This window comes from Cornus florida, unplaced genomic scaffold, assembly GCF_030987335.1.
Source record: "Cornus florida cultivar Cherokee Brave unplaced genomic scaffold, ASM3098733v1 CherokeeBrave_3.0.0_Hap2_Chr02, whole genome shotgun sequence".
NCBI classification, from domain to species: Eukaryota; Viridiplantae; Streptophyta; class Magnoliopsida; order Cornales; family Cornaceae; genus Cornus; species Cornus florida.
This window is the reverse complement of record NW_026775572.1, coordinates 31,147,675-31,172,320: the sequence shown is the minus strand read 5'-3', so window position 1 is coordinate 31,172,320 and position 24,646 is coordinate 31,147,675. Positions and strand designations below refer to the sequence as shown.

The 24,646-nt window shown below is 36.9% G+C and overlaps 1 pseudogene; it reads right to left on the bottom strand.

Annotated features, from left to right (window-relative positions):
• LOC132295953 (acetylajmalan esterase-like) overlaps window positions 1–24,279 on the bottom strand; it is a 63,250-nt pseudogene extending 38,971 nt beyond the window's left edge.
• Between the last annotated feature and the right edge of the window lie 367 nt (window positions 24,280–24,646).

Genomic DNA, 24,646 nt, shown 5'->3' with positions numbered 1-24,646 from the left:
TTTAAGGCCAATTAATCTCCTAGAGACTGTCTAGGTGCACAGAACACAAGCCAAGGGGAAGGAGAAAGAGAAGAACTTGCCTGTACAGTTTTATAAACAGAACCTTGACGCCGTTGTTCTAAGCTTTCCGGCAACCACTGACTACCTTCTAGCCTCCTCTGGTTCTGATCTAATCCACCAAACACCTCCCTTGGTCCTCTCTGTTATTCTCCTTGACAGACCGTTACGACGCTCTGTTCTCTCAACTTCTCTCTTTACTGTATACGGGAATATGGTGAGTAGGGTTTTAGAAACCCTCGGCAGACGTATACCCATATATTTATAGAGCTATACCAAAACCCTAAATTAATTAGAGCCCTAACTAAATCCTAACCGGCCCATGGAACTTAATTAAATCCTGTGTCGGCTAAAGAAACTAAACCCTCAATTATGAAAATAAAATAGTTAATTAAAATACTTCCTAAATTACTTCCTAAATTAAAACCTTTAATAATCAATAAAATAAAATAAAATGCAATTTAAACAAATAAATAGATACCAATTAAATACCCGTCACACAGGTAAACAATTAAATAAAATAATTAAACCAAATAATCATGCAAAAATTCAACAAAAATAATAAATAAATGCCGAGACTATCCTTTTAAATTAGGGGTATTACATTCTTCCCCCCTAACAAAAGGAATTCCGTCCTCGGAATTCGCCCTTACCCTCTTCCAAAATTTCAGGAAACTGCGAGCAAATGACATCCTCCCGTTCCCAAGTGGACTCGGCCTCATTGTGATGGCTCCACTGCACACGAACCAAAGGGATAACCTTATTGCGAAGGATTTGATCCCGACGGTCAACAATACGACATGGTGGCTCCAAATAAGTTGCATCCGGTTGCAACTCAATCTCCCCAACATCGATATATTGATACCGATCCTCATCTCGCAGAAATTTCCGCAACATGGACACATGGAATACATTGTGAACGCGATCCAAGTTATCCGGAAGTGCCAACCGATAAGCCACAGCTCCCACTCGATCCGTAATCATGAATGGACCGACAAACCGCGGTGACAACTTCCCTTTCTTCCCAAAGCGCATTACACCCTTCATAGGAGATACTTTGAGAAGAACCTGATCTCCAACTCGAAACTCCAAAGCACGAGTGCGACGATCAGCATAGCTCTTCTGCCTACTTTGGGCAGTACGCATGCGATCTCGAATAAGAGCAATCTTTTCAGAGGTATCCTTGATGAACTCAGGACCTAAGAATCGATTCTCTCCAACCTCCATCCAACAAACAGGTGATCGACACGGTCGACCGTATAACGCCTCAAAAGGTGCCATCCCAATAGTCTTCTGGAAACTATTGTTATAAGCAAACTACACAAATGGCAAATATTCCTCCCAGTGGCCCTTGAAATCCAGAACACACGACCGAAGCATATCTTCCATAATCTGATTGACCCTCTCAGTCTGTCCGTCAGTCTGAGGATGATAAGCAGTACTAAGGTGTAACTCCGTACCTAAAGCCTGCTGAAAACTCTTCCAAAATCCAGATACAAAGCTCGAATCCCTGTCCGATATAATAGACAATGGAATGCCATGTAGCTTCACAATCTCTGAAATGTAAAGCCTCGCCAACTGCTCCGAAGTGTAGTCAGTGCAAATAGGCAAGAAATGAGCTGACTTGGTCAACCTATCCACAATGACCCATATGGAATTATACCCCTTGAAAGAATTTGGCAACCCTTCCACAAAATCCATAGATATGCTCTCCCATTTCCACTCCGGAATTGGTAGTGACTGTAGAGCTCATGGCGGCCTCTGATGATCAATCTTAACCATCTGACAAGTACTGCACTGAGAAACAAAAAGAGCAATGTCCCTCTTCATACCTGCCCACCAAAACTGCCGTTTCATATCCTGATACATCTTATCGCCTCCTGGATGAACAGAGAACTCAAAGTGGTGAGTCTCAGTCATCACATCCTTCCTCAAATTATCAGCAGAAGGTACCACTAACCGTCCCTTGTACCTTAAACCTCCATCAGCCCCAACATAGTAGAATGGAACCTCTCCGGAAGCTATCTCTACGACCTTGTCGACACACTGCTGATCGGTGAGTTGTGCTTGTAAAACTTTGCGAATGATGGAAGGTGTAACCACCATGCAAGCCATAAAAGCGTCTGACAACTCATCTACATTCTTCAAAGCATTCCACTCAATAGCGAATAGAGCAGAAAGACTACCAACAGGTCGGCGACTGAGTGCATCCGCCACCACATTCGCTTTCCCTGGATGGTACTATATAGAAAAATGATAGTCTTTTACAAACTCCAACCATCTACGCTGTCTCATATTCAGCTCCCGCTGAGTGAACAAGTACTGCAGACTCTTATGATCACTGAATAATCTGAAGGACTCACCCAACAGATAATGCCTCCAAATACGCAAGGCAAAAACCACTGCTGCCAACTCCAAATCATGTGTTGGATAATTAAGCTCATGAGGCTTAAGTTTCCGAGATCCATAAGAAATCGGTCGCTCCTCCTGCATCAATACACTTCCAAGACCCTGCAACGAAGCATCCGTGTAAACAAGATACTCTATCCCGCTCTGCGGAGTAGCCAGAACCGGTGCAGAAGTCAGCTTCCTTTTCAGCTCATCAAAAGCTCGCTGACAGTGTTCATCCCACACGAACTGTACACCCTTTTTGGTCAGATGAGTGAGTGGTCCTGCTATCTTGGAGAACCCCTGGATGAATCTCCTGTAATATCCGGCCAGACCCAGAAAACTCCGAATCTCAGTAGGTGATGTAGGCTGTCCCCACTCAACCACCGCTGAAACCTTGGCCGGATCCACTGCTATCCTCTTTTCTGACACCACGTGACCCAGAAATTTCATCTCCCGCTGCCAAAATTCACACTTCTCGAACTTGGCATATAACTGGTGTTCACGAAGCGTCTGCAAGACTATGCAAAAATGTCTAGCATGATCGTCCTCCGACCGAGAATAGATCAAGATGTCATCAATAAAAACAATAACAAACTGATCCAAATAAGCCCGGAAGACTCTATTCATTAAGTCCATGAACACTGCAGGTGCATTAGTCGTCCCAAACGATATAACACGAAACTCATAAGAACCATATCTCGTGAGAAACGCTGTCTTAAGAACATCCTGCTCCCTAACCCTCAGCTGATGATACCCAGAACGCAGATCAATCTTGGAGAAGTATGTGGCTCCCCTTAACTGATCAAACAAGTCATCAATCCTGGGCAAAGGATACTTGTTACGAATCGTAACCTTGTTCAACTCCCTGTAATCTATACACAGACGAAGTGAACCATCCTTCTTCTTCACAAACAGAACCGGTGCTCCCCAAGGTGATGTACTCCTACGAATAAAACCCTGACTGAGTAACTGCTGAATCTGATCCCTCAACTCTCTCATCTCTACCGGTGCCATCCTATAGGGTGCCCTAGCAATAGGCGCAGTGCCTAGAGCTAAGTCTATCACAAAATCAATCTCGCGACTAGGTGGCAACCCTGGAATCTCCTGAAATACATCTGGGAAATCTTGTACAATTGGTATGTTATCCAATGACACAGTAATCCCCTCATCCTTTTCCTCCTCCACATGGAACAAATAGGTGCTACCGCCTCCTTTAGAACGTGGCATAGCTACTACATACATATCCTAACCAGGTATGGTAAAAATAATAGATCTATCAAAACAATCAACTTGGGTATGGTAGTGAGACAACCAATCCATCCCAAGTATCACATCATAAGTGTGCATGTCCAGGACCAGTAGATTGGCTAGAAACCTGAGTCTGCCAATATCTAGTGTCACAGGCCCATCACTCTCATGTATAATAGCTGTATCACCCAATGGTGTAGAAAGATCCTGAGGTCTAGTGCATACCCTCGTCCTCATCCCAGATAAAGCAACAAAAGTCCTAGCTACAAATGAGTGTGTAGCACCCGTATCAAATAAAACACGTCCATGTAACCCATGAATAGGAAACTTGCCCTCAATAGTCTAAGGTGCCTGACATCCTGTGGCTTGGGGTTATACACCCTGCCATAATGCAACTGTTGTGGTGCCTGTCCCTGAGTCTGCGGCGGTGCCGGTAAAGCCAGATGTGTCTGTCCTTGAATCCGTGGAACCTGTGGAGCTGGTAGAGGCACTGACGCGCTCTGTCCCTGCTGCACATACTGTCCCTGTCCCTGTCCTGCTTTAGGACACTGCCTGGTGGTATGACCATACTCTCCACAAGTGTAACAACTACCCTGGAAAGTACCAAATGGCCTCCTCTGTCGGTTAGCCTGTGGCTGACCCTGTCCTGCCTGTGGTCCTCCATTCTGTTGCCTCTGAATAGGTGCCCCATTCCGGTGAGCATCTGAACCACCCTTGTGCTTCTTTCAAGGCTGTTGTCCTTGGAACTTGCCTTTGTCATTCTGCCGATGACCATTGCCATTCCCCTTTTCAGCTGACTGATTAGCAGAGTCTTTATCACCCCGCTTCTCACCACGAGCCTGTCTTATGTCCACAGTCAACTGATACTGTTGTAGCGCGGCGTCTACCACCTGAGCATAGGTAGTATAGGCTGGACTACCTGTAATAGCTCTCTTGATAGACCACATCAGTCCCTTGACGAAACTATTACGCTTCTTCTCCTCTATATCCACCTCCTCCGGTGCAAAGAGAGACAAGCGTGTAAACTGCTGCTCATACTCTGCCACTGTCATGTTTCCCTGCTGCAGACTTAGAAACTCGGTCTTCATAGCTGCCCTGACTGCATAGGGAAAATATTTCTCGTCAAAGCGAACACTGAACTCATCATAAGACAATGTCATCCTCTCCTTTGGGGTGGTAACTGACTCCCACCACTGTAGTGCATCCCCAACTAGCTTGAAAGTAGCAAGCATTTGCTTTTGAACCTCCGTGCACTGAACCAAACGAAGATGGCGCTCAATGTCTTGTTTCCACTGGTGAGCTGCTCTCGCATCGGTGGAGCCTGAGAACACAGGTGGACTCCCCTTTGTGAAAGAGCTCCTTGCCTTTCCCCAAGAATCTGTCTGAACCATTGGTGCTGGTACAGGTGCCTGCTGAACCTGTGGCTGGTTCTGGAGTGCAGCTGTTACCCCAGCCTCTATAGCCCGAGCAACAAGGTCATTGAGGTGTGGAGGAATCTCTGAATCTCTGTCCTGACCCTGAGTCTGTTGAACTTCTTCCAGCTCCTCCTGAAACCCTGGCATTTGCTGCTCTTCTTCCATTTGTCGACGTTGTAGACGTTCCTGCTGTCTACATGCCGCTCTCCTCTGTCGACTGTTCATGTTCTGTCCTCTTCCAGTGTTAACCATGCTGTTAACATAGAAAGACAGACATCAGTACGAGTTTACACGAACCGTAAAAGAATTCAACGAATCCTAAACATAAGCTCTATATAAACAAAACGCTACGCGGAAGTCTTAATACGAAACGTCCTAAAGACACTTGAACCTGGAGTGCTCTGATACCAACTGTGATACCCCTCGGATCCGAGACACGGGTTGATCAGGCCCAGGCCCAAACCCGAGGGAATATCAAACAATTAAAGTATTTTAAAGCGAACACAGATGACAAAATGAAACAAAAGTTATGGAATAAAACTGAAAGAAACATTAATTATAAAATCCTCCATGGACAATTGAAAAATGAAACTCCAATCCTCCAAAACTTCAAGGTTACAACTTGGGAATCCACTGATGGACCCCTAACCAAAAGTTCAACTGAAACTGAAAACTGAAAATAGATAATGCTAGAAATATCGAGAGAAGTCCTACGTAATCAGATGAAGGTGAGACTGTCCTCGACAAGCACGATCAAGCTCTAAAGCTGGAACCGTCCTGTACCTGAAAAGAATAATAAAGGAGTGGGTCAGACCCACGAGCAAGTTCTAATCTAACTGCAATCCATACAGTGACCCGATACGCAGATACACCGTAGACACCTCACAATATCTATCTAGTCCATACATATAAATATATCCACACTAAGGGACATTCACTAGTCTATAATAGGGGTCTCAACCTGAATAGAAGGCAATATGCGAATACGCACCCAAAGGTGGGCATGAGTACCTAGACCTAACAGGGTACACCTCAACCTATTATAACCAGCTACGCATCCACTGCATATACGCACCCTAACCAACGAGTCTGAGACTCAAGCTCAACTCGTGGTACCATAAACATATATATAAAGTCCGTCCAAATCCAAGGTAAGCAGTTCAACTATTTATTAAACTGACCTACAATAAACCAACTAGTTAGTCACTCCACTTATTCAGTTGATATGACTTAACTACCATCCGTTAATCCAGGAAGTCATCCAACTTGGTTACAGCTGATCTGACTTAGCCACAATTAGGATTCGATATCTTTCAATCCATTCCATTAATCCATTAGGTTAGGTTTGTGCGTTTTGAGCTAAACCGTCCCTAGTATGTCACCGTCCCATACCGGTACATACCATCCTCCATATCCATGTAAATTACAACATATATAACAGTTCAATAATTTACAGACCAAAAACTACCATCCAAACAATTACAGAAAACTATTTAAAGCTTCAGCAATTTAAATCCAAGCATTTAACCATATAGTTGCAGGAGACGATTTTAACAAATCAACAATTAACATCCAGAGCATGCATAGACCAAATTTAATATGTCAGGGACTCCATCATGCATGTGAATAGGTTAAATAATCCTATTATTAACCAATAAATTGCTAAAACAATTCAGAAGATTGTTTAAATATTTCAGCAGTTTAAATCCAAGCATTAGCCATATAGTTGCAGTAAACAATTTAATAATTCCGCAACTAGCCTCCTAAGCATGCATAGATCAAAATTAATAATTAAATGACCCTATCATGCACTTGAATGCATTCTAAAACAAGTTTTATAAACACATTATGTTCCATCAAATTGCTGAATTTTAATTCAACAATTAATTCAATTCCATTTGTTAAGTGCCTTAATTTTTACACTGTTTGTCCCGACAACTTAGAATTAAACTTTACTCAATTTAGGGTCTTACTAACACTCAAAATTCATTCCTTGATCCCTCTGTAAAGTTCCAAATTCATTCAAACAGTCTCCATGCTCCAACAGTGAACATAGTATGTAGAAAATTAAAAAAAAAACGTAAAATAAATCAAAAATACCAAGGGAGCCTGCTCCAGAATTTGGAGCAGGCTCTTTTCCAGCCTAGAGCCGGCTCTAGGACTCCCTAGAGCCGGCCCCACTTTGTTGTGGGAGCCGGCTCCCACTTCCATGGAGCCGGCTCTCACTTCCTCTGAGAGCCTTCGTCCCCGGTGCGTCGTTTCAGCTCTTGTGCTCCTTCTCCGGCTTATTCCTAACCCTCTGTTAGTCTCTGAACTAATCTTAGGACTCGTAATTTAGTCTAGAAGCATTCCCCAAGATTGTTTACAATAGTTTTGAAAGCAATTACAGAGTTTACTCAGGCCATTTAAACTAGCGTTGTTGAAGAACGGCACTGAAACTAAATTGCAAGATCAGTTTTATCCCAACCCCTCTGTTCTTTCTCCAATTTAAATTTGAAGTCTTAATTTACGTCTAGTATCCAGTCAGGCCTTGATTGATTTCAGTAAGATTCAAAATAAAAATTAGAACAGTGGGACGTTATACCAAAACAGAGTCAAGAAAACATACGCGCTATAATTATTTTGTAAATAAATTTTGCACAGATAAAACGATCAAGCAAATCATATATCAAACATGCATGGTTCAGTTTAAGGCCAATTAATCTCCTAGAGACTGTCTAGGTGCACAGAACACAAGCCAAGGGGAAGGAGAAAGAGAAGAACTTGCCTGTACAGTTTTATAAACAGAACCTTGACGCCGTTGTTCTAAGCTTTCCGGCAACCACTGACTACCTTCTAGCCTCCTCTGGTTCTGATCTAATCCACCAAACACCTCCCTTGGTCCTCTCTGTTATTCTCCTTGACAGACCGTTACGACGCTCTGTTCTCTCAACTTCTCTCTTTACTGTATACGGGAATATGGTGAATAGGGTTTTAGAAACCCTCGGCAGACGTATACCCATATATTTATAGAGCTATACCAAAACCCTAAATTAATTAGAGCCCTAACTAAATCCTAACCGGCCCATAGAACTTAATTAAATCCTGTGTCGGCTAAAGAAACTAAACCCTCAATTATGAAAATAAAATAGTTAATTAAAATACTTCCTAAATTACTTCCTAAATTAAAACCTTTAATAATCAATTAAATAAAATAAAATGCAATAAAATGCAATTTAAACAAATAAATAGATACCAATTAAATACACGTCACACAGGTAAACAATTAAATAAAATAATTAAACCAAATAATCATGCAAAAAATCAACAAAAATAATAAATAAATGCCGAGACTATCCTTTTAAATTAGGGGTATTACAGTTGTCCTATTCGAGGATTGACTCATAATCCTATTTTCTGACTGACATGTCATCTGCGATTCCACTTTGTAGAAGTAAATTCCTACGCAAAATAGTCCGCTGGAAGCTGATTGTCCCTCACGAAGCAGATTTCTATTAGAACTCAACCATAAATCTCTTCCTTATCTGTTTACGTTATTTATCTATAAATCGAAGGCCTACTTTGACGGCTTCGAAGATTTTCGGAATCGTGCTGCTTCTGAATTTTCAGACCAAGACTTCTCTGTCATTCAACTGGATGAAGCGAGTGACTCCAAGTAGGATAAATGTGTAGTTATTCATTTATTTGATCCCACTGTTCTCTTTGTGGTTGAGACTTCTCTTTCTTTGCAATTAGTTTCCATTTATATGTGTAGGGTTGATGAGTAGGATGGACAGTTACGTTTTGCCATTGGGATTGTCGCATTATGTTATTTTATACTTTAGTTTGTTGACATCTTTAGTCGGCTCAACCCTTTAATAGGAAAGTAGATTAATACGAGTTTTACTCATCTCACCCTTGAACAAAAGAAATAGATTATTACAAGCTTCACCATTTAACAAGGGAAGTAGATTACTATGAGCTTCACCCAGCTCACCATTTAACAAGGGAAGTAGATTACTATGAGCTTCACCCAGCTCACCATTTAACAAGGGAAGTAGATTAGTATGAGCTCCACCCAGCTCACACTTTAACAAGGGAAGTAGATTAGTATGAACTCCACCCAGCTCACCCTTTAACAAGAGAAGTAAATTACTATGAGATTCACCCAGCTCATCCATTTAACATGAATATCTTAACATATCAAAATGATAATGAATTATTTGAAACAATTAATCCAAGTAGGGAATACTTTATTAAAACTAAAGTTGATAACAAAAAAAGTGCTCCTTTAATTTGTAATAAAGGACTTGAAATGTCATAGCTAAGTGTATTTAACAATTTTAATCAAAATTTAGATTAATTTCTTATAAAAAAAAAATAGTTCCCATAGGGCCAAAAGGAACCTATGAACCAGAATTAGCTAAATTCACAAAGGGTGTTGAGTTTCCAACCTTCCATCTTTTAGTTTTACTACTTATTGCAAGACAGTAGATACAAAAACCCAAAAGTGCAAGTACCTTGAATTTGAGTTAAAATTGGATATTCAGTCATGCTTTAGCACAGAAATCATACCTCAGCACTTCCGCGAAGAAGTCTTGCCCTCAAGAAAAATAGCAATAACTTGAAATATTCACTATCACAGGTTCAAGCATGTATTAGTATCATCTAGAGCCAAGTCTGTAGTGGCACTGCACATGTGTATATATAATGTTGCTGTCTGTAAATTTTCGCTACTCCAGTAACACATGTCCATTGAAGAATTAAAAGTTGTTTCTATCTTATCAATACGAAGATTGAAGTAAAATATCTGATTTCTATCGGTTCAACTCCACTCCATGCGGAATAAAAGAAAAGGATGATGTTGAGCTTTTGGGCCGGATCTTCAATGGAGTTTCAGTACGGTTCAAACAGCTTTTGGTTCAGAGATTGCTGGAACTTGGATCTTGGATCACTACTGCCATTTTGTTCGTCATGTTTGACTCCAAAAATTAGTTTGATCAAAATGCATGGTTGACCATAACATATTAGAAGCCATTGTAGCAAAGATAGAACTGTTATCAAACGTGCAAGTTTTAAAAACCTTTCGAGAGATTTTAATACATAGATCTTGATTCATCACATAGAGACAAGTTTTATGCAAAAATAAAATATGATGTATCATTCAATTAAAAGATTGAATACTTACATCAAGGTTTGAGTAAACCTTAGATCTCTCCTCTAAAGTGAATGTTCTCACTTATTGTAGATCCCTTTTGCTTGACACCTTTTCCATGGATCTCCATCTAAAGTAATGGTCTTGCCTTTAGGAATCACTCATAAGCCTCCATGAATGATCTTGGAAAACTAGGCTTGTGGGAGCCTCCATTAAATGAGAACACTAACCCTAATTTTCTAGAGAGAGAAAATATATTCCTTTTTCCTTCTACTAAAAATCACTCCTAAAATATACATAGACCATGTATATTTATAGGCAACATAAAGATAAAGAAAAAGAAACAACAATTCCTTCTCAATCTCTAATTCATATGTCTCAAATCTAATAGGATTCCAATATCAAGTTGGGTTATGAGTGAGAATCCTTTGGGCTTGTTATTTTATTGGTTACAATGAATTAATAATTGGCCAGGTCCATGGACCCAATTCAATTAATTCATAAATTAATTTTTACTCCGCTAAAAGAAATTAATTGAATTCTAATTAAATAATAAATAATCTCTAAATCAATATTGCACTTTGACCCCTCTATGTATAATTAGTTGTCGGATAAATAAAGGCATCAATCCGACTACTTAATTAATATATTTATTTTGGTACCATTGATTATTACTGGTTCGATCACAATAAAACATTTGTTTGACAAAAAATAATAATTTAAATAAATAAATATATAATAAATCATTTTGTCTAAAAATACACGAAGGCCTTCGAATTTACTTTGTGATCAACCATAATCAATACAAAATAAATACAAGTAGCAATGATGCAAATATTGAAAATATAACCCTCTAACTATTAATTACATAACTACCCAAAGTGTCGGTCTAAGGATCCCAAAGAATCCGCCGAACAAATCAAAGTAATTATTAATTAATAAAAGAATCTATACTTTTCTCATGCTTAAGAGTCAAATGCCATGACGGTGATAGGGAGCAATTGCATATGACGACTCTCGCAATATATCTCAACCTAACGCGGATCCAGTTCAAGTCTTAATTAATTATGAGTCCATCCATAATTACCGACTATGAACAATTTATGATTACTATTTATATTCATGTATTGATCGCCATCACATACATATATAAATATCTCTTGTAATCAAGTGATACTATCAATTCTATAATGAATCGAAAGATAATACATTGAATTCACATATTATATAAAGCATAAATATTTCAGAAACGTCAGGAACTTATGTCACTTTAATCCAAATGGGAATTTGCTATGCCAGGGCATATAAATCCCAACAGCTCCCACTTGCCCTCATAGCCAATTCAGATTGCATCTAACTCCAATGTTATCTAGGTGAAGATCAATACTATTGATCATAACACCTTTGTTAATGGATCAACAAGTTGTGTTTCAACGCAATGTTATAGCCACGAGTACATTTTCTTGCCAGACAATATCATGTTGGACATGATACTTTGCTCTCAGTATACCTTGTTCCTTTATGTAACCTTGGGTCATTGGTTTAGACTACTTGTGCACTATTGTCACAATATAATTCGATAGGCAGGCTAGTATGCTCCACAACCTCTAAATCAGTGAGATCAAACCAAAAGGCTTCATTTGCTGCCATTAAGGCTGCAATGGACTCCACCTTCAGGTTTGAGTTAGCAGTTGAAATCTGCTTAACAATCTACCAACTGATTTCCCTTTCATTGAGATACACTAAGTCATGAACCTCATAGTATCTACTTCTGATTGAAAATCAGAACTAGCATACCTGACTGGAACCACATCATCACATCCATAAATGAGTATGAGATCATTGGTTCTCCTAAGGTACTTTATGATATTTTTCACAACAGACCAGTTATCAAGTCCGAGTTCGGACTGATATCTACTGATTATCCCTACCATATAGCGGATGTCTTGTTCGGTATAGACCATGGCATATATGAGACTCCCATATACCGAAGCATATTGTTCCAGTCTCATTTGCTCAATCTCCTCTGATAGTCTTGGAAAACTACTTACTAGAGAGAGCAATCCGTGTCAATCAAGTAAGAACTCATTCTTTGAGTTTTGCATACCAAACCTGGTCAAAACTTTATCAATATAGGATTATTAAGATAAGCCTATTTTCCTTTTAACCTGATCTTGCATAAGCTTGATCCTAGGAATATAGCTTACATCTTTAAAATCCTTCATTTCAAAATAATTGAATGATTACATCTTTACTGACGACAAAACTTTCCATATCATACTAAATGAGTAGGTGTCATCAATATATATAGAATTAGAAAAAAAAATGACATTCCCTTGTACACTCATGAATATTCACTAAGAAATCTTCTGGTACCTTTTAGTAGATTAACTTGCCTTCCATAGGTATCAACCTATTAGAAAGTTCTACAAGATCCCAGATTTAATTAGAACGCATAGATTCCAACTCTGATTTCATAGCAACTTGCCAAAATGATCTATATCCATATCGGTTCACGCTTCCGTGTAGCTTACTGGGTCCAACTCATGTTTAACAGGGATGTCCATAAAGATCTCACCTAAAAACATGACTCTGTTGGATTGGATAATAATCCTCCCACTACAATAATGTACCGATACAAGAATCTGTGTATTAGATGATGTTGACGCATCAATAGGGAATTCATATATTATTCTCAATCTCTATAATAAGTGTGTTCACATGTGGTACATCTGGTACTCATATCATATTCTCTAACATTGTAATGACCCGGTCATTTTTCTTCCTTTTCTTTTTCTCAGATTTTGACGGATATTTTTTTTCCGTTGTCTTTTCCTTTTTGGGTTCGGTTTTTCATCACTTGATGTCGTCTTGAGTGCTCTGAAATGATTTCCGAGACTTTTTTCCTTGGATTGACAACTTCCTTTGGGGATTGTGTCATTTCCATATTTTATTTTTCCGAACACTATTCACATTTTGTCTTTTTCTCGTTTATCCTTTTTCCTTGCACAACCTCACTTTTTGTGCTCGGATTTGATTTCGGTTTTGCATGCATTCATGATATTTGATTTCTATGATAGTGGTATTTTTACTTTTCTAGAAAAGCATGTTGATTGCTTACTTCTTTCATAAAGGGGCATTAATGCATACTTTAGTGTAATTATTCTTAACATGTGGGGTTTTAGTGTAATTAAATAAAGTAATTATTTTTCATCTTGGGGACCATTTTGCAATTAAATTTGGAGGATATTTTCAAAAAGGACCTTTTTGTAATTTTTGAAAAGTGTAACAAGTGTCACACTCTCATTGGTCCACTTGTTGACATTTGTGTGGAAACACTTTAATGCATTGGATGATGACATTTGGAGGGTGAGGATTCACCCACTTGTTGGCCTAGGATTGGTGCACTTGTTAGCTTGGATGGTTGACAAGTGTAGGTGTGGGATTAAGCCTAGGAAGGAGCCATGGATTGGTGACAAGTGTAGGTTCACAATTTAGTCTTGCAAATATCTTTGGGCCATTTTGGGATTATAGTTTTAAATAAGGGTTTTTGTGCAATTGACCATAAATGTGTGTGTTGACCATGGTGTAAGAGCACATAATGAGTGGAGGATTTCTATTTCCTCCACTCACACTTAACCACATTATTTCATTCTCTTCCTTACAAGAAAACCTTAGCCTCCATGGATGGAGCTTGAAGCCTTAGGCATTGACCTTGATCTTTGAGGCCCTTCCACTTACTTTAGACCATAAAGCTTGGAATACTTTTTGTTCCCCTCATCCTCCTCTTCAAGACCCTTGAAGGATCTAGCCTAACTCCTAGTTTTGCTTTGGTATCTAGAGATTCAATTCTCTAGTGAGGTATTGATCTATTATTTTGAAGTATTTTTATGTCATTATTGAGTGTTTTACATGTATGGAAGAGAAGGACTTGTATTTTGCCTTTAAACTGTTTTAACTTGAAATTAATCTTGTCAAATTAAATATAGAATATGAAAATATACTCAATTAGCTTTCATTTAGTTTTGGTTTCATGTAATTTGGATTTAAAATGAATTAGTTATGAATTTTTGAAGTTCCAAGCTAGTTGCTGGAAATTTGAAGCTTTTCCTTTTCGGTCTGGAAATAAATTTTTATATGGAGCTGTGGTGCTTCAATTGCCTTAAAATTTTTACTGGAACTTCCTACATGGGTTTTACACTACTCAGAATTTTTTCACAATTTTAGAGCATTTCTAATTTTTTTTTTAAATCCGAAACTATCTGCTGTCCATGTTTTTATTGCAGCTGAAAAACATATTTTTAGATGATTTATTTCACTAACCTTTTGACATTGGATCATGGATTAAATTTTTGGTTTTACACTCTCATATGTTTACTTCCAAAATAAATTAGGGTTGCCCAATTTGGATGTCAAATGAATTTTTTATGAATTTTCAAAGTTGGAAGCTACAGGCTGAAAATGTGTTTTTTGGGCAGAATTTGTTTCAAAGTTGTGGGTCAAAACTGTTTCAATTGGGAAAATATTTTGTTAAACTAAATTGATATTATCAAATTGCAGTGTTTAAGCTTTCATTGGGCTTTGGATTCATTCAATTTGGGTTAGAATTGAATTTTTTATGAATTTTACAAATTGAAGGTAACAAGCTGAAAAATCTATTTTGCGGACCGAAAATTTGGGGCGATTTCATTTCGGTGGTAATTGGGATTTTCATTCCAATTGAGGTATGGAATGTTTTAGGATTATTTGTGTGTTGTATTATGTGTTTGTCATGATTATACAACATCTATGTATGTCTTGTATCAAATCTAGAAAGTTAGTAATTTTTATTTCTTTGTATAAGATTTAAAATTTATGATGATGTATAATTTTGATTTGAATTGTAACATGATAGGAAATTATGCTTAGATATGTTGATTAACATATATTAAATTTGGATCATTTGATTAAGAATTACAACTTTTATTTAATATTTATCTTTAGTGAAAGTTTAATTCACATGGTTGTATCAAGCATTAAATCAAGTTGTAATGTAGTATTTAAATAGGCCTTGGCATGTTCTCTAACATAGATTAAATTGATGGCATTTGAAATTGTTTAAAAATCTAGAGGAAATTAATTAATTAGCTTAATTAATTTTGTTTTAAGTGTTTTAATCACTTAACTTGTCATTTGATATATATATATGATGACCATGACATGTCTTTCAATATATATTAAATTGAGGTTATTTGGATTAAATTTGAATTTAGAGAATTTAACTATTTATGTTTAATTAAATTCTACTTTATTACTCCATGGATTTAATTGCATTTTGGAAGTTGTTTCTATATTTAAATCATGGATTTGGATTTGATGTATGTTCACTTGATTACTTTTGAGCATTGGATAACATAGTTGTTACTTTTATATTCATGAGAATATGTTTTCCCTTATTGAATATATTGTTGCTATGTGTAAGGAATTGCACACTTTATATTTGATATCTTACATGCCATAGTAGTTGTGAATTTTGAGCATGTATTGTATAAGTTTCTAAAATTTGGATTGTGCTTGGTAAATAGTTGATATCTTGTATATACATGTTGATATATATACGTTGTTGCACAATTTGTTGATTTTGGAAACTTGGGGATGTCGTTGTTTGGTTACGACTAGAACTTGGTTCTAGTACGGGGGATTGTCCCTCTATATAGTCTAGTGCGCACATAGGGAGGTTACCGATGGGCTAATAACCCTAAAGTAACTATGTTGTCGGTCTGATCCGGCGTGACGTCCGAGTATCCACTTTGTTTGATTTCGTATTTCATTTCAAGTTGATAACTAGATGATATCGTAACTTGTTGTTCCTTATTTGATTTCCTATTTTAAGCTTAAGATGTAGCTTTGTGAAAGCATGCTTCATGCGTTGTATTAGAAGTTCCATTGTTGGTTAAATTGCATTGATATCATAATTTGTGTTTTGATGTTCAAATGTAGTTTAGGAATGACCTTATAGATTCATTTTGAACATAGACGTTAGGTGGCATGACCCACACTTGTTGTTTTCATATTTTGGATTTCAAGTTGAAGACTTTGAGAATCTATATCTTGTTGCCTTGTATAACATGTTTCTATGTTGTTTGAATTGCATGAATAATGTGATTACGATATAAATGATCTAGGTAGCTTAGGATGGTCCCTGAGTCTCATCTTGACATAGACGTTAGGTGGCATGAGCCCCTTTAACATGTTTCACCATAAGGTGATAAAATTGTAAAATGCTAGGTCGATGCATGCTCATCTTCTACGAGTAGCTTTATGTTACTCACCCCTACGATACTGGGGCATATTTCAGGTACAGGACTCAGGATTTGAATATTCCATTGCTCCTTGGATGGCTTACAGTTTCTAAGTTTCTATTTTATGCAAGTGTTAGCATAAGATGCCTCTTTGTAGCCCTATTTGTTTAAACTTGCATTCGTTGATTCGTATATGTAAATTATACGTAAGTACACTCTTTTCAATGTATTTAACATGTATGAGATGAGGCCGGAGGTAATGACATGTATCTCATTTTTTATGCACTTTTGTTTTCAAAGTTTATTATGAAAATATTGGAAAATGTTAAGTCATTGCTTCATAACTTTCGCATCGGGTGTTGGAATTTCATATCTTTTCTGCCCAGACTCAGAATCAGACGATTCTTGAGTCTAATTTTGTTCATTTTTCATTGTCCTTCTAATGGTGTGCACGGTGGCACCCTTTTCAGTGAGAAATGACCATTTTGCCCTTAGTTCATCTCTTTTCGGGTTAGGCATTCTTGCTTCATTTGCTTGGCTCATTTGAGTTCCGTGGCTTCATAGAGAGTCATTTTGGGGCTTACTTTTGAAGATATAATTACAATGGTGTTAATAACGAAGGCCATTGGATAATATATAAAAATCCCCGCTCCCACTCAATTTTTAATCATTCATAATTAGGGTTTTCATTTTATTCATTTACATGATATAATGCATGCAAAACGTCTTGATTTTAATCCAATTAAATTTAGAAAATATTTGAACTTTAAATGATTCACTAATATTTAATTTGAAACACACTTTTTAAATAGTTTACAAAAATAATTTTTCATTTCCTAATAAGTGCCCTCAAATTAATTAGTAATCAAATCCAATTAATTTTCATAATTTAATTAATATAAATCAAGTCATTTAATTAAATATCATGAATCCAATACATAATTAATAATTAAAAAACAATTATCTAGTCCATGCATCACATACATCCATGAATTACAGATAAAGCAAATAAAAATGGCCAATGGAATCAGTTTTTAACATTTAAATGCTCTAATTATTACGCGAGGGTCCACCGAAACGTTCTACGCACTTGCAGGAGTCAAAACACTGCCAAACGCACCCATCACTTGCCCCTACGCGCCCACACGCGCTCAGCAAGTGTCTTCACGCGCGTCCACTCGGGTGGACGCGCGAGCAGTATGCACCAGCGCGTGGCACGCGCTGCCACGCGCTTGGTGCGCTGGAAGTGACTGGCGCGTGAGGCACACGCACCAGCTGGTTGATTGGTGCATGATTGCACCGCGTCTGCACCTCACTTGATCCCTCCCTCTGATCTAATGTAATCCAAGGGGTCTTGTTGTGATTACATAGAGTCCTGCTGTATATGCACCACACGGGATTGGACGGCCACCCTTCTGGCGCTGCTTGCGTCCGGCAGTCTTCCGGTCGCCGGAAAATTGCCGCAATATCCAGAAAAATATTTTAAAAAAAATTCCAGAAATTAAATTTAAGCACGAAAAATTCCAGAAAAACTCTGAAAAATTCCGAAAAAAATCCAGAAAATTCTTGAAGCCTAATTTAACCCTTTTGGACCTTCTTGAAGCTTCATAGCTTCATTTGATAAAGATTACATGGCTTTAAATAAATTTACAATTTGAAATACAATTGAAAAAATTAAATTACATCATTGAACTTTCAAACGGCTAAATCAAAGCCTTAATTACATTCATCCAAAGATAAAATTACATTCCAATAACATATAAGTTTCATCCATGGCCCAAACATTCATCATCATCCATTCACAATTATACATACATCATTATGTATCAATATATTAAATCATACATCAACATACATCAATATATATATAATTTGGATCCATGATGATGATTTTCATAAAATCATGATCTCTAGTAATGAATCAAACCATGCTCTGATACCACTGTTATCAAACGTGCAAGTTTTAAAAACTTTTCGAGGGATTTTAATACATAGATCTTGATTCATCACATAGAGACAAGTTTTATACAAAAATAAAATATGATATATCATTCAATTAAAAGATTGAATACTTATATCAAGGTTTGAGTAAACCTTAAATCTCTCCTCTAAAGTGAATGTTCTCACTTATTGTAGATCCCTTTTGCTTGACACCTTTTCCATGAATCTCCGTCTAAAGTAATGGTCTTGCCTTTAGGAATCACTCATAAGCCTCCATGAATGATCTTGGAAAACTGGGCTTGTGGGAGCCTCCATTAGATGAGAACACTAACCCTAATTTTCTAGAGAGAGAAAATATATTCCTTTTTTCTTCTACTAAAAATCACTCTTAAAATATACATAGACCATGTATATTTATAGGCAACATAAAGATAAAGAAAAAGAAACAACAATTCCTTCTCAATCTCTAATTCATATGTCTCAAATCTAATAAGATTCCAATATCAAGTTGGGCTATAAGTGAGAATCCTTTGGGCTTATTATTTTATTGGCTACAATGAATTAATAATTGGCCCAGTCCATGGACCTAATTCAATTAATTCATAAATTAATTTCTACTCCACTAAAAGAAATTAATTGAACTCCAATTAAATAATAAATAACCTCTAAGTCAATATTGCACTTTGACCCCTCTATGCATAATTAGTTGTCGGATAAATAAAGCCATCAATCCGACTACTTAATTAATATATTTATTTTGGTACCATTGATTATTACTGGATCGATCACAATAAAACATTTGTTTGACAAAAAATAATAATTTAAATAAATATATATATATAATAAATCATTTTGTCTAAAAACATACGAGGGCCTTCGAATTTACTCTGTGATCAACCATAATCAATATAAAATAAATACAAGTAGCAATGATGCAAATATTGAAAATATAACCCTCTAACTATTAATTACATAACTACCCAAAGTGTTGGTCTAAGGATCCCGAAGAATCCGCCGAACAAATCAAAGTTATTATTAATTAATAAAAGAATCTATACTTTTCTCATGCTTAAGAGTCAAATACCATGACGGTGATAGGGAGCAATTGCATACGACGGCTCTCGCAATATATCTTAACCTAACGCGGATCCAGTTCAAGTCTTAATTAATTATGAGTCCATCCATAATTACCGACTATGAACAATTTATGATTACTATTTATATTCATGTATTGATCGCCATCACATACATATATAAATATCTCTTGTAATCAAGTGAACACTATCAATTCTATAATGAATCGAAAGATATTTCATTGAATTCACCTATTATATAAAGCATAAATATTTCAGAAACGTCAGGAACTTATGTCACTTTAATCCAAATAATTTGCTATGCCAGGGCATATAAATCCTAACAAGAACATCATGAACAATACGGAGAAACAAACATAACTTGTAATTTATTGAATGTTCTGACAATAGAACCACTTTGCAAGTACAATATATGTGACAATGACATATGAAAATAATATGTTGTAAGACAATTTATTAGCTTCGGCCTTTAGATTATTAATCAATTCAATTGGCAAGTCATTAACTATTTTGTTGCATTAATCAGTAAATTATGGGATGTTGATTTATCAACCTTGTTCACAGAGAAAATAAGAAAAAAACTAATTATGAAGTTTAATGGGAGTTTTGTACAAATGAAAAAATAAATAATGACTTTTTGGTCAAAGAATAAAAATTATAGATAGTTCTATTGCAATTTCATGGAAGGTAGTGAATTGACACTAATCCAATTAGTGGACCAAGTCGTGACTGAATCAAGTTTTGGACAGTCGATCACCATATATAATAATGACCAGTTGACGTTCGTAGCCTTTCCAGCTCGAGCTATTAAGCCCTAGGAGTGTCTCTACACTTAGCACCCTAAAGCCATCTGGTTTGGGAGTTGTTGGCCTAACGCTTGCTACAAGGGTTGGTTAGAAAGCTTAAGGGACTTAAACATTGCACGGTCATTCAAAAAAAATTTAAACTAGTAATAAACATGGTTCGTTGGAGTTCGTAGCCTTTCCAACTTGAGCTATTAAGCCCTATGGAGTGTCTCTACACTTAGCACCCTAAAGCCATCTGGTTTGGGAGTTGTTGGCCTAACGCTTGCTACAAGGGTTGGTTAAAAAGCTTAAGGGACTTCAGCATTGCACAACCATTCTATGTTTCGCTTATGTGTTGAAATAAATTGTTAACAAGCAACAAAAGTTGTCTTGAAAATAAAATCATGCCTTAGGGACTTCATGTAAAAGGGAATTCATTGACTTGAAAACTTGTACCTTGGAATTGGAAAAGAAAGTAAAAGCCGCATGTTGAGAATCCAATTCACTTTCACTGAAGCGAGAGTTGATTTCCATTCAAGAGATGATAATTGAGTTATTTATATAGACTTTGATGTTGATGCATGTATGTAGAAATGTATTTAGCCAATTTTTGTATCAATGCTTCATATATGCAAGGTAGTTTTCCCAATGACCCCATCTCCAGTTTTTGTCTGTTTCAAGTTGTATTTGAGCTATGTTTCTATCTCATTTTACCATGGAGGATATTTTTTGTAGTAGCATGCCCATGGTCGTCTTTTCTTTATGTTTTTCATTGTAGTTTTGCTAAGGGACTAGCAAAATGTAAGTTTGGGGGTGTGATAAGCGCCGAATAATGTATATTCAAGCGCCCTAAATTACATTAACAAAGTCCAGTTATTAATTATTTTTTGTAGATTAACTCCAATTCTATGTTTTTATGCATTTTCAGGTTCATTGGCCAAAATGGAACAAGAATAAGGCCTTGTGGAGTCTTGAGCAACAAAAGGGTGCCAATGCTGAATTCTGGCAGCAGTAGAGCCTGGTCTTTGCTTGCCATTTTGACCTTCCAAACTCGAGAACTGGACTTCCCTCATAACATGAAAGATTTAGAGCTCTGAATCAGCTTTCCAAATCTTCAAGTGGTTCATCATTCAGAGTTCGGAGCAGAGAGTTATGATCTTCACAACAGAGGTGCGCAGAACTGCCTGGCAGCACTGATGTACTGCCTTTCTCCCCATTTTCGACCAACCAGACTTGAGATTTGGGTCTTCATCAAAACATGAAGTTTTTAAAGCACTGAATCAGCTCTCCAAAGCTTCAAACAGATCGTCATTCGGAGTTCGGGGCACAAAGTTATAGCAGTTTTCCCAAAATAGGTCAGCATTGAGCAAGAGGAGCATGTTGCACATTGCACTAAGTTAGAGTGCTCGAAGTCACCAAGCGTGCGCTCGAAAATCAGGCAGAATGCCCTTCGGAAATGGCTCATTTCAGCCCACTTGCACATTGGTTTCCTCAATGCCATCTTCCCTCTTTATGAAGTGGTTGGAGGTGTTCCTTGGAGGAGGGAGGGTATGGTTGGAGCATAAAAGGCTACCCAAAGGCCACATATATCATTAAGCTTTATCTTGAGCAAGAGAAAGGAGAGAGAAGAGAGCAAGGAGAGGGTGTTCTTGAGTGCTACAGTAGGAGCTCGAAAATGGAGATGAGGATGATGCTTCTTCCTTCTTCTAGCTCACCAATGGGTAACTAAACCTCATCTAGGGAGGTGATGAAACCCCTCCCTTGTAAGCATGTGTTAGTATAGTTTATTTTTGGGGATTACAATGTATTTTTGATAGTCTTTCCATGGTCAAGAGCCTCATTTTTGTTGTAATGAATGTTGAATGTTTTAAATGATTATTGTGAGTTATTCATCTTATCTTGGATGGTTGCCTTTCTTAATCATATTGCTTGCACTTCCATGGTGACAATGGAAGTTAGATCATGGAATGGTTTTAATGGCATGGAGTTGGAGAACCTAGATAGTTCATGGCTTAGGGTTTCCCTTTGATGGGCTATACTTGATTCTTAGCTTTATGTGCATTCACCATTTAAATTAGGGCTTGATAATCCTTGGCTTAGTAAGCATGTTCTAAGCTACATTTTAGTTTAGGTAGTTGATCATGTGAACCTTTGATGGTTTATTCTTGCCTTTCTAATTAAATGAACTTCTTAAGGATATTATAGCAACCTAGTATTGTTATGTATCATGACTATCATATATGTTGTTTTCCCCTTAAATTAATCTTAACCTAGCATGTGTATAGGGATGGAGGTGGATTCATTTCCCTAGCCTTCTTTACTTGTACTCACTCCCTTAAATTCTTGCAATTTACTGTTTTATGCACTTTTAATTTCCTAGCTTAAGTGACATCCAACAAAACCTCTATACACCCTTCATCATTCTAAGAATGATTCTAGACATTTAGGTTGTATTAGACTAGCGTAGTCCCTGTGGTTCGACTTACCCGACCAATAGCCCTATTTTACAATGATTCGTGCTATTGCGAAGGTTGATGTATGATTGACTAACCGATCACAGAGTCGAGGGCCATTCTTGCAAGACAAGAGAAGTGATGTCTGGCGTGGTGCCGGCCGGGTGCACTCCGAAGGTCAAGTTAGTACTTAACGATTGAATATCCGATAAAGGATTAAATATGAAATTTATGGCGTACCTTAAAACGTCTATTAGCCCCTTTCTTTGTTGGGCTTAGGTCAGGATACAACGTAAACTTTCCGTCGTTTTAATCCTTATCATAATCTGTAGGCTTAATCATTATCGTAATCTGTAAGCTTAATCCTTATCGTAATCTGTAGAGCCTATCTCAATTTTATGAGATAGTGCGTTAATTTATCAACCTTCCCTTATCCGCTGGTATTTAAATTATACATCTATCAATTATAATCATTCCCTCCTATCTCAACCTTCTTCTATCCGCGGGTATTTAAATTATACATCCATTAATTATAATCATTCCCTCTTATCTCTCCAACCATTAACAGATTTCAGCTTTTCAACACATTCTGTCAAATATAAACAAAGTAAATAAAACATTTAAGTAAATAATCACTTAATTTCAATAATTCTAAAAACCATTTGAATTAGTTTTAATGAATCACAAATCTATGTTATTGTGACATGTGGATTTGAAATGTGTAGACATCCAATCAAGTTAAACAATGAGAGAACTCAAGTTGAACATCGAGAGAACTGGGAGCGACAGGTGATGAGATGTTGTTAGCTGCCAGTTCTAGTGTTGATAAAGCAGTAGAGCCAGCAACTACAAAGTTCACTCCATGTCTAAACTCCGCTTCAATATTCTTGTGCGGATTCAAAAACGGAAGTCCAAATGCCAATGCTGTCAAAGTATGAATATAAAATGCAGTTCAGTAATTTAAGTATATTAAAAACAATTCAACACTCAAAAAACCAAAAACAGATTGAACTATTTACATAACTGATATATGTATGTTATATATGTAGTAAATGAAAGTTAACATATATTTTGAATATTAGTGACACTAGCTATTTTATTCAAATGAAAAAGACTACAAAAGAAATAAACAATAAATTGAAGTTATACTAATTATAATACAGATGATAAATAAGAGAAAATCAATGTGATATATATCAAAGTAGTCAATCATGAGAAGTCCGATTGAGCATCGACTAGTGGCATTGTTGAAGAAATGCTAACCATATAAAAGCCTACCAAAAGGCAAAGCAGCTTCAGTTAGAGTCTCACGAATCAAATTTTCGATATCGGATATGGAGTCTCCGAGTTGATAGATCTCATCAAACTTGAAAATCTTCAAGGGATGAGCATTGCATGATTGAGGAAGATGAAGAATAGAGAAAAAACTCACGAGTGTCATAAAAACACAAAAAAACACACTATTGGTATTAATGGCCATTGCTCAATACCAAAGAGATCTACCAAACAAGTTTTTTCCTAAACGTATACTCTATAATGTGTTGGGGTACTAATATATACATACACACATATATATATATAATGAATGAATTCCTAGTTTCAAACTGAGTATGAAATAATGTTTCCTATAAGCAATTCAAATTTTATATTACGGATAGAGTAATGCTTGCATCCTGCGCAGACATCCTCCCTACTGACGTGGCTTCCTTATATGCTGACACGGTGTCTAGAATTAAATAATAATAAAAACATGGGCATTTTGTGGGTCAAACCTGTTTTTTACCCCTTTCTCTCTCTAACTGCAGAAATGCATAAGCCAAATTATTCGAGCGCTATTTGGATTTGAA